Below are 15616 nucleotides of genomic sequence, written 5' to 3'. Positions count from 1 at the left end.
AAATATATATATTTTTTTTAACATCTTGTCCAGCCACTCAGGCAAATCATATTGTTGATGTACTGTAGATGCCTACGTCTGCTGTATAGAGCTACTTTAGAAAAGAGAAATGCTGGATACTTCTCTTGTTGCCATATTTGTACTTGACTTTATCTAATGTTTGAGTATAATTTCATTAAACAAAATACATTTTTATTTTAAGTAATATAGAAAGTTATCAGAGCTGTCAATATATTTTATGGAAACAATTACTAAACATAGAACTGGCACCTAATGTTATCGAAAATCGTTTTGAATCAAATCATTACCCCCAAGAATCAAATCAAATAATGTGGTGCCCAAAGATTCACAGCCTTAATATTGCATTTATATATATATATATATATATATATATATATATATATATATATATATATATATATATATATATATATATATATATATATATATATATATATATATATATATATATATATATAAGCATATATATATATATATATTGTGGTGTCTCACTCCAGCACCGCCTGACAGGTAAGCACCTCACAGGGGAGGAGCCAGGGCATGGAGGCAGAGTGAAACATGGAAGACAACGCCCCACCTTTGGCCGCATCATCGAGGGGCGGTACATTCCCCTCTAGCTGTTCAATCAGCCTGAAGTGCCACCAGCTGTGCGGCCAGGTGTGGCCCAGCTACAAACCTTTTCTTAACTCTGCCTCATTCAGGTCTGGCTCTCCTCAGTGTCAAGGGAGGTGCATCAGGCGGTAAGTCAGACAACCACTATTTCCCCACTAAAGACATTACTAGTGAAATGTTTACTTATGTTGTGTTTCTGTTGTTTATAGGCAATTACCTATGACCTTTAAAGACGTGTGCTGTGTGAAGGACTGAGAGCCCCGGACGGGAGATATTTATGTTTGGTCACTTGATTCTTCCACACCCCACCCTTCCTAAAAAGACTTGTATAAAAAATATCCCTTTTTGGCTTGCTGCAAAACCAATCCTGTGTCTTGGTGACACGCACGCACGCACGCACGCATGCACGCCGTTTCCATATGAGCTGAGAAATTGTGTTAAATGTAAATATAAACGAAATACAATCCCCGTTTCCCTATGAGTTGGGAATTGTGTTAGATGTAAATATAAATGGAATACAATGACTTGTGAATCATTTTCAACCCATATTCAGTTGAATATGCTACAAAGACTACATATAAATACTGATAAAGTTGAGGAATGCTCATCAAACACTTATATGGAACATCCCACAGGTGTGCAGGCTAATTGGGAACAGTTGGGTGCCATGGTTGGGTATAAAAGCAGCTTTCATGAAATGCGAAGTAATTCACAAACAAGGATGGAGTGAGGGTCACCACTTTGTAAGAAAATTGTCAAACGGTTTTAGAAATTTTTTCAACAAGCTATTGCAAGGAATTTAAGGATTTTACCATCTACGGTTTGTAAAATCATCAAAAAGTTCAGAGAATCTGGAAAAATCACTTTTGATTCCTCAGGCAGTACTGCATCAAAAACCGACAGTGTGTAAAGGATATCACCACATGGGCTCAGGAACACTTCATAAAACCACAGTCAGTAACTACAGTTGGTCGCTACATCTGTAAGTGCAAGTTAAAACTCTACTATGCAAAGCCAAACCCATTTATCAACAATATCCTGAAACGCCGCTGGCTCACCTAAGATGGACTAATGCAAAGTGGAAAAGTGTTCTGTGGCCTGACGAGTCCACATTTCAAATTATATTTGGAAACAGAGGACGTGGTGTCCTCCAGAACAAAGAGGAAAATAACCATTCGGATTGTTATAGGTGCAAAGTTCAAAAGCCAGCATCTGTGATGGTATGGGGGTGCATTAGTGCGCAAGGCATGGGTAACTTACACGTCTGTGAAGGCACCATTAATGCTGAATGGTCCATACAGGTTTTGGAGCAACATATGTTGTCATCCAAGCAATGTTATCATGGACGCACCTGCTTATTTCAGCAAGACAAGTGTTACAACAGCGTGGCTTCGTAAAAAAAGAGTGCAGGTACATTCCTGGCCTGCCTGCAGTCCAGACCTGTCTCCCATCAAAAATGTGTGGCGCATTATGAAGCGTAAAATACGACAGCGGAGACCCCGTACTGTAGAACGACTGAAGCTCTAAATAAAACAAGAATGGGAAAGAATTTCCCTTTCAAAGCTTCAACAATTAGTTTCCTCAGTTCCCAAACGTTTATTGAGTGTTGTTAAAAGAAAAGATGATGTAACACAGTGGTGAACATGCCCTTTCCCAACTACTTTGGCACGTGTTGCAGCCATGAAATTCTAAGTTAATTATTATTTGCAAAAAATAAAGTTTATGAGTTTGAACACCAAATATCTTGTCTTTGTAGTGCATCCAATTGAATATGGGTTGTAAAGGATTTGCAAATCATTGTATTCCGTATATATATACATCTAACACAATTTCCCAACTCATATGGAAACGGGGTTTGTGTATATATATATATATATATATATGTATATATATATATATATATATATATATACATACATACCTACATACTAGGGCGAATCTTTGGGTGTCCCACGATTCGATTCAATATCGATTCTTGGGGTCACGATTCGATAATATTTCGATTTTTTTCGATTCAACGTGATTCTCGATTCAAAAACAATATTTTTCCTATTCAAAACTATTCTCTATTCATTCAATACATAGGATTTCAGCAGGATCTACCCCGGTCTGCTGACATGCAAGCAGAGTAGTAGATTTTTAAAAAAGCTTTTATATTTGTAAAGGACAATGTTTTATCTGATTGCAATAATGTAAATTTGTTTTAACTATTAAACAAACCAAAAATATGACTTATTTTATCTTTGTGATAACATTGGACACAGTGTGTTGTCAAGCTTATGAGATGCGATACAAGTGTAAGCCACTGTGACGCTATTGTTCTTTTTTTTTATTTTTTATAAATGTCTAATGATAACGTCAATGAGGGATTTTTAATCACTGCTATGCTGAAATTATAACTAATATTGATACTGTTGTTGATAATATTCATTTTTGTTTCACTACTTTTGGTTTGTTCTGTGTCGTCTTTGTGTCTTCTCTCAATTGCTCTGTTTATTGCAGTTCTGAGTGTTGCTGGGTCAGGTTTGGTTTGGAATTGGATTGCATTGTTATGGTATTGCTGTGTAGTGGTTTGTTGGATTGATGAAAAAAAAACAAACATTTAAACAAAAGAAAAAAATCGATTTAAAAAAAAAAAAAAAAAAGAGAATCGATTCTGAATCGCACAACGGATTCGATTCGTATTCGAATCAATTTTTTCCCACACCCCTTATACATACATACATACATACATATACCTATACATACACACATATATATATATATATATATATATATATATATATATATATATATATATATATATATATATATATATATATATATATATATATATATATATATGACAAGACTCCATCCTCCATGGGCAGCAGTTAGTCGGTGCTGCAAGGACTTTAAACACTTTAAATTGCCTGATGGCCGACATGGGTCGACAGAAGTCAAAATGAGTGAAGGCCTTTGTGCCAGATAGATAAGAATAGGAATTTTCTGCCATACCTGTGACACCTTCCTGTGTAAACATCCAAGGCCATTGCTGCAAATAAGCAGTAAAATTCTAATCCCTGCTCCTCCTCGGCCAGAAGCCAGGAGAATAAAACGTTATCACACACACTCCTGTCTTTTCTCCGAGAATCCTTTGGGCTTTTATTTCATTCCATTATCCTCAGCATACCAAGACAGGGAATACGATGGCTTGTCGGGGTCGCAGAACAAAGAGGCAGCGTGTCGAGCAGAGGATTAAGTTAAGGGGATGTGGAATTAGAGGGAACATGAAGAATGAAAGTGAAACTACTTTGTTATTCCCCTGTTCCTTTGGTAACAGCTTGAACTTTTGGTTTGCCAGTGTGTTTATTAGTGTGCATCACTAATTCATTGGTAATAGACTACTTCGTTAATTACTTATTTACTTACGCTGAACAAAGTTACAGTGTTTACTTCCTGCAGTCTCAGTGCATTTGAAGTAGTATTGATTTTAAAGTACATCAAGTAAATTGATTCTAAAGTACATTGATTTTAAAGTACATCGATTTTAAAGTACATTGATTTTAAAGTACATCGATTTTAAAGTAACATTGAATACATTGAAGTATAATTAAAGACACTGACTTTAAAGTACATAAGGGAATGATTTACTAAGGCAATGTCCACACGAAAACGGATACTTTAACTTTAGCATACTTTCTCTGCGTTCGGGCTCTTTTCCACATACAAATGCACACTTTTTGTCACGACGCGAGCACATGCCACTGCACATTCTTCCATGAGCCCTCTGGAGTGCACCTCGGGACACGCTAACGGCCGCTCATTTCCTGCAAATGTCACTCCGGCGACAGCAAGCAGCTGCGATCAATCGGCACTCAGCGCACTTGCTATTGATAAGCTTCTTGGACTTCTTAAGCCAGTCCAGACCTGCGTTCCGGGCCAGAACGTAATTATCTGTTGGAGTACCGTAAGCGATCATCGTGCTCTATGCAACCTTGCTCTCTCTCCCTGTGTGTTCTCCACCATCATGTTTAATTGGGCTTGTGTCTTCCTTGTCGTCCTTCCCGCAGTCTGCCGTCGTTCCTATGTGACGAGCTGTGCATCCTGTCTTCCTTGTACTCCCCCCCGTTCCTTCTGCTTCCCTGACTGCCTCTTGGATCTCAACCTCCCTCTTGGACACGGGCCAATTGACCCTTCGCTATACCCCCTGACTACCTCTTGTCTAACGGACATTCGAGCCTGACTTTCCCCACCAGGATTTCTGCCTCTCGCTCAACACTCCCGGTAACACTCAACAATTAAATCCTACACATACTGTAGTCTTACATCATACACTCTTGGATTTTTGTCCCACTCCATTTCCTTGGTTTATTATCATTACTGTTTCGTTATTATATATATATATTAGGGGTGGGCAAATTAATGCGTTAATTACGAGTTAACTCATCAATCTATTAACGCCGACAATTATTTTATCGCACACTTGCGTATCGTGTTTACATGCTTTTATTTTGTTAACGCCTTTTCTTAACAAGATGGCGTCGCCCGGATGGGCTTCGGCGTCGAGGGGCTCTTGGTAAAGATGGAACATTTGGCAAAAATACCGGACAATTCTGTAAATTTCATGGCTGGCTTACAGCGTGGTCACTCCGGGATCACTTACGACCGCCAGACAATTCTGGATGTGGATAGATCGGGCCGTTTTGGACTGAATGACGCGTGCTTGCTAGACCGGCTAGCTAGCATGGGAATACTTTGCAGGCTACATCCAGCGGCCTGTGAAGCAGCGGAGTATTTGTGTTGTCTGTCTATTTATGAATAATCCAGACGAGGCGTGTTGGCTGAGTTCTTAACGTTTGCTTTCAGAGCGTGCATATCACAACATACAAGATGCCGTCATGGCGACACAACCTATACCGGGCTACCGCGCATGCTCGTCACTCCTGTTGCATGCTGGGTAGGGTAGTTCTTTTTTTCCCTGGCTCATAACATCACAATATAGTACCATGTATATGCGTTCAGTTTATCAAAGCACCAAGCAAACAATCAGAAAATTCCCATTATATCAATTCCTAGATATGGTCATAATTATTTTAAGTGCACTACGCAGAATAAACACAACATTATTAATATTGCTACCACGGATAATTTGATCAAAAATTCCCTAAAACAGCCCACTACCTATTATATAGGTTTTTTAAACATAAGATCCCTGATAAAAAAAATGTTTCTGCTGTTACCTGAGAAATTGCCTGTTCAGATGTTATGATTGTGGCTCAGAGATTTGTATGTAGATTATATTTATTTTCCATAACAAACAGGATAACTTAAATACCCTGGCAGTGGTAATAAGCTTAAATGTTTGTATTTACATTTTTTGAGTTGATTTTTATAAAATATGCTATTTAACTGCTACTGTTTAACAAGGACTGATTTACAGTAAATTGTGTTTGCACAACAAATGTTTTGGCGCTTTTGTTCATGTGGGAGGATATTCCAATAAAGGTGCACTACACTCTACTTTTGAATTCATTATTGGGCTTTGCGTATACAATGCAGTTCAATCAGTTAATCGCGATTAATCGGAGAAATAGTGCGATTAACTCAGATTAAAATTTTTAATCGTTGCCCAGCCCTAATATATATATATATATACATATATATATATATATATATATATATATATATATATATATAAAAATAAATCCTAAAGTTTTATTATGCCACATTTGTCTATAAAAACGCACACTTTTGCAAATGCTTTAAGAAACATGAAAATAAATTAAGAATGTAAACTGTAATATTAATAGTAATTGTAATAGTGATATACATTTTTAGATCAAACAGAGTAAAAGACACAATTTTGAAGACGGAAAATATGGAATCATGAAAAACAAACAAGAAAACATTCCGACACTCCATTAGTACATTGGTGTTAAAGCTTGCAGTGACTGAGGCATAGACTTAACGAGTGACAAACTGTACTCTTCAAAATCTTGCTCAGACTTTCTCTGATTGCTGTCCTCAGGTCTGCTGTGCATGTTGGAGTGTTGTCATTGACCATTTTCTTCTATTTCCACCACAGATTTTTAATTGGATTGCGATATTTGCAGGCCATGCCATTGACCTTACACATATTTCTCCAAGTAATAATAGCAGCTGTTTTTATTTTAAATAATTTTAAACTTCAAAGATTAACATAATTAAAAAGAGTTGACACATCATTACTGCACAATGCAGACTGAAATCTGCAATGTGCAGCTTGGCAACACTTCAGCACACTTCCTGTCATCCCTGACTGGAGTTAATGTTTGTAAGATAATAGCCCCCTGTTACTCCCTTCTTCCAAAACATCAAAACATCATTACTGCATCTTCCTATCTCTCCTTTTGTTTCCCTGCAGCTCGACATTCTTGTATCATCTACTGTCCTGCTAACAACAGCTCTTTTTCTCTCCATCTTACCTGTCTGCTATCATCACTTGAAAACCCTTCCTCTTAATTCCATTCCTTTCATGTTAACAACAATCCCTGACACTAACAAGAATAATACACTTAGGTCTCTGCTGGGGAGTGTTTAAAAATGTCATTTCATTAACAAGCTGCCACTACAATTCCACAAACGACACATTGGATGGCTATAAAACTTAAGTTTTAGCAATTCTTCAAAGCAGTTAGGAAATAATTCAGTTTGCTTAATTACTCGCTGGCGGCTTGTTGCACACAACTAAAGCTGTAATATATTATAGACATAAGTAAGCCCGTCATAACCGCTTTGTTCACATTTATAAGCTTGAAAATAATTAAAAATAAACAGCCTGTGTCACTGCTGCTGGACTCTGAAAAATGGTTTTGTGGCCCTAAACAAGATTTGGGCAGAGGCCCCATTTTGCTCTTTAAAATTACTAGCGTTTGAGTTTGTAGGTTGCTGACCAGATTGAACCCTCCAAGGCTCCAAATTTCGAAAGTGGGACATTCCGATTAACGGTATTAATGATAAACCGCGGTAAAATTCCCAACGGTTTGTATTACCGTTTTAAATTTTAATTATCGTAAAACAGTGATTGATTACTGCACTTTGAACAATTTAATTACCTTACGGTGATACTGCTCAATTCGTGGAGAAGCAGCTTGTGCGCTAATCGCTACTTAGCTTAAATGCTGTCATGAATACAACAGACATCGGCGTCTTCCAATAGAAGTGTTTTTGTAGCAAAACAATTTGCAAAGCAAATTGCAATGTGTGAATGTGTAATCGGATCTGCGTGTCTATGTTCTAATTTGAGTGTCCGTGTTTAGATTTGTGCATGTGTGTGTGTGTAGAAAGAACTGTGTGCGTCTGTGTTGTGACATGTGTGTGTAAAAGTTTGTGTGTTTATGTTCAACTCGTTGCAAAGCAGGAAACCTTGACTGGCTGCTTTTTTTTTCTCCACCTGACTTTTGCTACATTTCTACTGTAAGTGTATACAAATCTGTCTGTCCTTTCTTTGCCTACACTCACCACTAGTTGACGCTGTCAAGCCAAATTTCTTCCCTCAACAAAAACCTTCCCCCACCCCATTTACATCCGGGGTCATGATTAATACAGATGTTTTGTTAACGCTATATTATAAAAATATAACGCTATATTATAAAAATACAGACGTGGCGGCGTGGCGTAGTGGGAGAGTGGCCGTGCGCAACCCAAGGGTCCCTGGTTCAAATCCCACCTAGCACCAACCTCGTCACGTCCGTTGTGTCCTGAGCAAGACACTTCACCCTTGCTCCTGATGGGTGCTGGTTGGCGCCTTGCATGGCAGCTCCCTCCATCAGTATGTGAATGTGTGTGTGAATGGGTAAATGTGGAAGTAGTGTCAAAGCGCTTTGAGTACCTTGAAGGTAGAAAAGCGCTATACAAGTACAACCCATTTTGTTAACGCTATATTATAAAAAAAAATTAAAAAAATTAAAAAGACAATTTACAAACACAAACTATGGGATGACGTAAGAGGAAACGTGAGGAAACGTGACCCCGGAAGTAAATGTGTCATCCCATAGCTTGTGTTTGTAAATTGATTTTTGAATTTTATTTTTTACAATATAGCATTAACAAAACATCTGTATTTTTATAATATAGCATTATATTTTTATAATATAACGTTAACAAAATGTCTGTATTAATCATGACCCCGGAAGTAAATGAGGGAGAAGGTTTTTGTAGGGGGGAAGAAATTTGGCGTGACAACGCCCAGCACCTAGTGATGTTAACAGGATGAAGTTAGCCTCATAGACATGTTAGCCTTCCATTCCATTTATAGGAAATACTCATAGTCAATACCAGACTAGGGATGTACGGTATACCGGTTCTAATATAGTATCGCGGTACTAAGGAATCAAAAATGGTACTATACTCTGTTGAAAAGTAACGTAAGTAGTAGTAGTAGCCATATTTATTTTTTTAACGAGCATGGCAGCATGTCGTTATGTCATAACATTGCTGGTTTTACGAGCAGAGGGGCATGTTCGGCAGCGCACAATCATGGAGTACTAACATGGAGACACGGTGTGTAGACAAAAAAGCGAGAATGGCCGCATATTGGTCCAAAAACTAAAGGAAAAGGTGAAGCTATAACACGGGAAGGGCCTCAGGAAGAGGTGCTTTAAGACATGGCTGGCTAGTTAGCGGCTAAAGTCAATCAGCAATCGTCAGTGTTTTAGCTACTTCTAAATCACTAATCTTTGCCTCCATGGCGACAAATAAAGTACGTTTCTCACAAGTATCATCCCTGCATGACAAGGAATAGCTAAACATGCTTCACTACACACCGTAGAAGGATAAGATAGCTCACCGGTGTTACAATGTAAACAAATGCCATGGGTGGATGATACCAAGTACAAGAGCGTATCTAGTCGATACTACTGTAATTACATCTATATTTTTTATCGTCACAAATGTTTTCTTCCTTCGTAGTTCCTTTAACTCAGGAACTACGTCCATGGACACATGAAAACTTCAATTATGACTAATGTATGATCCTGTAACTACTTGGTATCGGATCGATACCTAAATTTGTGGTACCATCCAAAACTAATGTTAAGTATCAAACAACAGAAGAATAAGTGATTATTACATTTTAACAGAAGTGTAGATAGATCATGTTAAAATGGAAAGTAAGCAGATATTAACAGTCAATAAACAAGTGGATTAATAATACATTTTTCCAGATTGTCCTTCATAATGTTGACAAAATAGATCGATAAATGGCACTATATGTTACTGCATACATCAGCAGACTAATTAGAAGTCTTTGTTTCTTTACTTACTAATAAAAACCAAAGTCCTCTTGTGTGTTCACTATTTTACTTAAGGACAAAATTGTTCTTTGATTGCAATAAGAAACATGTTCAATGTACCCTAAGATTTTTTTGTTGAAAGAAAACCGTCCATTCATTTTCTACTGCTTATTCCCTTTGGGGTGAAATAAAACAAATAACGCCTTTTTTTATGGTCAAAAAGTATCAAAATACATTTTGGTACCGGTACCAAAATATTGGTATCAAGACAACCCTATACTTTTTACTGGAAATTTGATTGATTGATTGATACTTTTATTAGTAGATTGCACAGTTCAGTACATATTCCGTACAATTGACCACTAAATGGTAACACCCGAATAAGTTTTTCAACTTGTTTAAGGTGGGGTCCACGTTAATCAATTCATGGTAAATGTCATTGTTACTGACTAGCTGTCACTATTGAAGTGCAAACTAACCGCAAAAAGTACAATATGTGTGTATTTATTTGAATTAAACTTGTTTGGAAGATGTGAGTAAGTTTATTAGTACTTTTAGGGCACATATAACAAAGTTTTGGTGAGGACCAGAAAACCGCTGAAGTTTTTTTGATCAAGGTCAGGATTGTCTTGTACCAACACCAAACATAAAAGTCCAGAACAATACTGGATTATTAATAATAACGCACAAAACAACAGCTCCATGTGTGATTTGCAAGTGACTGAACAATGACGATGAGAAAGCAAGGAGTAGCTTCGTGAAATATTGACAGAGGTAATGTTGAAGCTATTGGAGGAAGACAGCTGAGCGATACAAAGAGTATTATATAAAATAATATATTTTCTACCATCATTGGCAGACTATGAAATGATATATCTATCACAGTGGCTAAAATTTCCTTACAAGTAGGATTATGTGGAACCTGCCCATAAAATATTATATAATATTTTAAGTGACCATACAGTATTAGAAGTAAAGTTTATGAGTGTTACTACCACTCATTCCAATGTGATGAGTGGTGTAGTATCCCATTTACCTCATGGAGGCTCTTCTGGCTGCAGGCTACTTCGCAGCATGGCTTGTCTGCAATAAAAAGAAGAAACATGGAGAAATCAAATCATTTCAGACTATAAATGGCAGCAGGGAAGCAAAAAAAAAACACATCATCCATTTCAAGGATCTTTTCCTGTCCTGCAATATGACTTTATGCCACTGAAGGCGATTGTGAGTAGTCATTAATTCACAAACTGCTTCCCTTCATGGCTCAGGTGGCTGAGTGGCTATCTTGTTACTTCAAGATTACTTGTTGGTCCCTCCAGAGACGCTCAACATGACTCTCAATTGCAACATAGGTCAGTTGAACTGAGACCTGTGTGGCGAGAAAGCCACATGCTTAAAAATACATCAAAGTGATTCAACAATTAAGTTTTCTTCTACTTGAAACAATAATTTTTTTGTCCTAATATATTGAAATCAAAATGACTTGTCAATAAAGCACATTCAACAATAACGAGATATATCTAATAAACTTTGCAAAAACAATTCAGACCACAGAACACTTTTCTCACTTTGCATCAGTCCACCCAGTGGCGTTTCTGGGTGTTGATGATAAATAGCTTTGGCTTTGCATAGTAGAGGTTTAACTTGCACTTACAGATGTGGCGACCAACTGTAGTTACTGACAGTGGTTTTCTAAATTATTCCTGAGCTCATGTGGTGATATCCTTTACACACTGACGTTGCTTTTTCATGCAGTACCGCCTGAGGGATCGAAGGTCGGTAATATCCTCGCTTACGTGCAGCGATTTCTCCAGAGTCTCTGAACCTTTTGATGATGTTACGGAGCGTAGATAGTGAAATCCCTAAATCCTTGCAATAACTGGTTGAGAAATGTTGCTCTTGATCTGTTGGAAAATTTGCTCACACATTTGTTCACAAAGTGGTGGTGACTCTCGCCCCATCCTTGTTTGTGAACGACTGAGCATTTCATTGAAGCTGCTTTTATAACCAATCATGGCACCCACCTGTTCCCAATTAGCCTGTTCACCTGTGGGATGTTCCAAACAAGTGTTTGATGAACATTCCTCAACTTTCTCAGTTTATTTGCGTTCGAACATCAAGCATCTTGTCTTTTTAGTCTATTCAATTGAATATTGTCCCGGTGGTGGGAGGGTGGGCGGCGCGGGCAGCTGGTCGCAGCTTGCTGCGAGATTCGTTCCCTCGGGATGCAAACGGACCAGGACGTGCAGGTAGGAACATGATTTATTTGTGAAAATCAAAGAAGTACTAAAAACCGGACAAAAGCTGAAGCAACAACGTGCTGATTGCACTGGAAGCTAAGGCTACCGCTTAGCATAGACTAAAAGACAAGGAATACTCATGGAGCCGGTTGCGTGTAGCAAACAATGAAGCCAGGACGAGTGTGGCGAGAGAGGTAAATAAATAACTCTGATTAGTTGTCAACAACAGGTGAGCGTGCTGACCACTAACCAGAGGCAGGTGAACCCAATTAATCCCCATGGAAACAAACAAACCCAGAGGTGCACAAACAGGAACTAAGGGAGTCCAAAACTAACAGAAAATGACAAAACATGATCCGGGCCACGGATCATGACAAATATAGGTTGAAAAGGATTTGCAAATCATTGTATTTAGTTTTTAATTACGATTTACACAATGTGCCAACTTCACTGGTTTTGGGTTTTGTACATATCAATATATGTATATATATTTGACAGTACTAATATATACAGTATATTTATATGTATATATATATATATACACTGTAAATATGTATATACAGTATATATACAGTATATATATATACTAATATATATATACATATATATATATATATACTAATATATATATATATGCATATATATATATATATATATCCATATATATATATATATATATATATAGTGCTGTCAAATGTTTTGTTTATCAGATTAATCACATTTTGGATTAGCCATGATTAATCATAGACTATTACTAATTTGCAAAAATTGAAGTACTTATAAAAACAGACCAAAAAATGTTTCCCTTAAACGCACTAAATAATTATATTTGCATATTTTTCTCCCTGTATTCTGGGCGTTATGATGATCAGCCAATATACTGTAGCATATGTATTATATAGCAAGTAGCATCTAGCATGTAGTATATAACACATAGCATGTAGAATACCGGTATTGCAGAGAGCATGTAGCATATAGCAAGTAGCAGGTAGCATGTAGCATATAACACATAGCATGTAGAGTATTGCAAAAAGCATGTAGCATATAGCAAGTAGCAGGTAGCACGTAGCATATAACACATAGCATGTAGAGTATTGCAAAAAGCATGTGGCATATAGCAAGTAGCAGGTAGCAGAGCAGCACCTTAAGACTGGAGGTGTTATCGTTGTTTTCATTGCGGGACCATCTTAACATAAGTGCCTTCATTTGTAGTCTTAATTCACTTGGTGTGAAAAAGTAAGAAAGAGATGCAAAGGGAAGTAAACCCCCTCCCCACCCGACGCCCTTACAACTTTTCTCTGGGGTCTTCTTATAAACCAACCATCTATCTCCATTATGCCCCCGAAATTGCTATTTGTCGCTTTGCGGGGAAGAAATAATCAATATGTCTTGTGGGGGCAGCCAGCGCATTAGACCAAGCAAATTGATGTCTCTCGCCCCAACGCTCCTTACTCTGCACACTGCAGCAAAGCTAATGGGAAGACCAGTGTGTTTGTGTGGGTGCGTGTGTGTGTCTCAACATGTGTGTGTGCGCAGGCCAGCGAGTGGTCAGACAATAGGTCATTTATTAATGCAAAGTGAATGCCAGCGTTTGCATGTGTGTGTGTTTGAGTGTGTGTGCATGTGTGCGTTTGTGTGTGTGGGATGCCTCAGGCAAAGTGTGTTGACGTGTGTTGTTGTGTGTTGATGTGTGTTTTCGCCGCCTTATCTGTCCCAGCCATCCGGCTTTAGGTCTTTGGGCTGTCAGAGACAGATAGCCCAGTCAGCGACCCAGCGTGTCCTTTTCCCAGGGGCCTTGAAGGCTTCACTTCCAGAAAATTCCGTCCTGATAAGTGCATTGCAGACGGACGTGAGCTGTCCAGTTGTCCATCTTTGCACCCGGCATGGCTTTGTTCATGACATCACCGCTGGCGGAGAGTAAACACATTTTTCAGGCTCCTTGCAGTTCATTTAAAAGTCTTAACTACATCGATCGTTTTTTAAAGCCTTAATAATATCGGCAACGTTTGGAATGTTCTAAAGGGAGGTATTACAATTGAAATGAATGTGAGCCAGTGAAATAAAATGTAACTAACTATGAGGTGGCGACTTGTTCAGGGTGTACTCCGCCTTCCGCCCGAATGCAGCTGAGATAGGCTCCAGCACCCTCCTCGACCCCGAAACGGACAAGCGGTAGGAAATAGATGGATGGATGGATGGATAACTGCTGGTGGATTATAGCTCAATATGGCTTCGAAAGGACCTCTAAGCTGTTTCGTCAGGTGCCTGAAGCAAAAGCAGTCCTTGCACTAAAACAACAATAGTACTAAGGAATTTACCACAATTTACGGCGTGGCGCAGTGGGAGAGTGGCCGTGCGCAACCCGAGGGTCCCTGGTTCAATCCCCACCTAGTAACAACCTCGTCACGTCCGTTGTGTCCTGAGCAAGACACTTCACCCTAGCTCCTGATGGGTGCTGGTTAGCGCCTTGCATGGCAGCTCCCTCCATCAGTGTGTGAATGTGTGTGTGAATGGGTAAATGTGGAAGTAGTGTCAAAGCGCTTTGAGTACCTTGGAGGTAGAAAAACGCTATACAAGTACAACCCATTTATCATTTATCATTTATTCAAGAACTAGAAAGCTACTGGAGTAGGTGTGATGGTTTTAGCTCTAAATATACAATAAGTAGATACGCCAGCGAGTTGTAAGCGCAAAAGTAAGCGACGTGCATATTGCGGCCATCGTGATGGGGACCACTTTGTAAATAAGGCAATGCAATACAATGCCTTGTATATTGAAATTAAATCAAAACTAAATTTTCCTGTGGTGTACTGCCTTGACAAAATACAAACATTTTGTATTTTGTGGGCACAACAATTAATTTTTTTTGTAACCAATCGTACGCCGTATTTTGCAAGCGTATGCAACACAATGTGCCCACATTCTTGCCGTCTTCAAGTTTGATTGGTTTACAATTGAAAAAACCTGTTTGCACTTTGCCCCTATTAGCTTTGATTCAAAATAGCTAAAATGGCCGCGTCATCCATCGATCCATTAATTTTTTACCGCTTGTCCCTTTTGGGGTAGCGGCGGGTGCTGGGGCCTATCTCAGCTGCATTCCGGCGCGTCATAACGGCTTATACTATGGTTTTAGCTATAGATATAATAGTTTTAGCCTAGGAAAATTACATCAGATAAATAAATTAAACAGTGTTGCCAAGTCCACTTATTATTATGAGCGATTTTAGGCTTGTCTTTTTTTCTTTGTTTTTTGTCCTGTCCAGCTTTTCAGGCAAATCATATAGTTGATGTAGATGCCCGTATTGGCTGTTCAGATTTAGTTTACAAAAGAGAAGTGTGGGATACTTCTCTTGTTGCCTCATTTGTATTTGACTTTATTAAATGTATTTCTTTTACCATTTGGTGCAGCCGGCCCGGAGCAGGAGGGGATAGAAAGAGAAAAAAAGGAAGACAGAGAGGGAAATTGTGGGGACAATAGGGGGATAAGAC

The 15616-nt window shown here is 38.4% G+C and overlaps 1 long non-coding RNA gene across 2 annotated transcripts in view; it reads right to left on the bottom strand.

Moving 5' to 3' along the window:
* Positions 1-15616, bottom strand: part of LOC133560609 (uncharacterized) — a 79848-nt gene that overhangs the window by 24218 nt on the left and 40014 nt on the right. For both annotated transcript variants that reach the window (XR_009808494.1, XR_009808495.1), the window contains exon 5: positions 10924-10970. This is a non-coding gene — a long non-coding RNA (uncharacterized LOC133560609). The remainder of the gene's footprint in view (positions 1-10923; positions 10971-15616) is intronic.

The sequence above is a fragment of the Nerophis ophidion genome, linkage group LG10 (genome assembly GCF_033978795.1).
Source record: "Nerophis ophidion isolate RoL-2023_Sa linkage group LG10, RoL_Noph_v1.0, whole genome shotgun sequence".
In the NCBI taxonomy this organism is placed as follows: Eukaryota; Metazoa; Chordata; class Actinopteri; order Syngnathiformes; family Syngnathidae; genus Nerophis; species Nerophis ophidion.
This window is presented reverse-complemented; position numbering and strand designations above follow the sequence as displayed.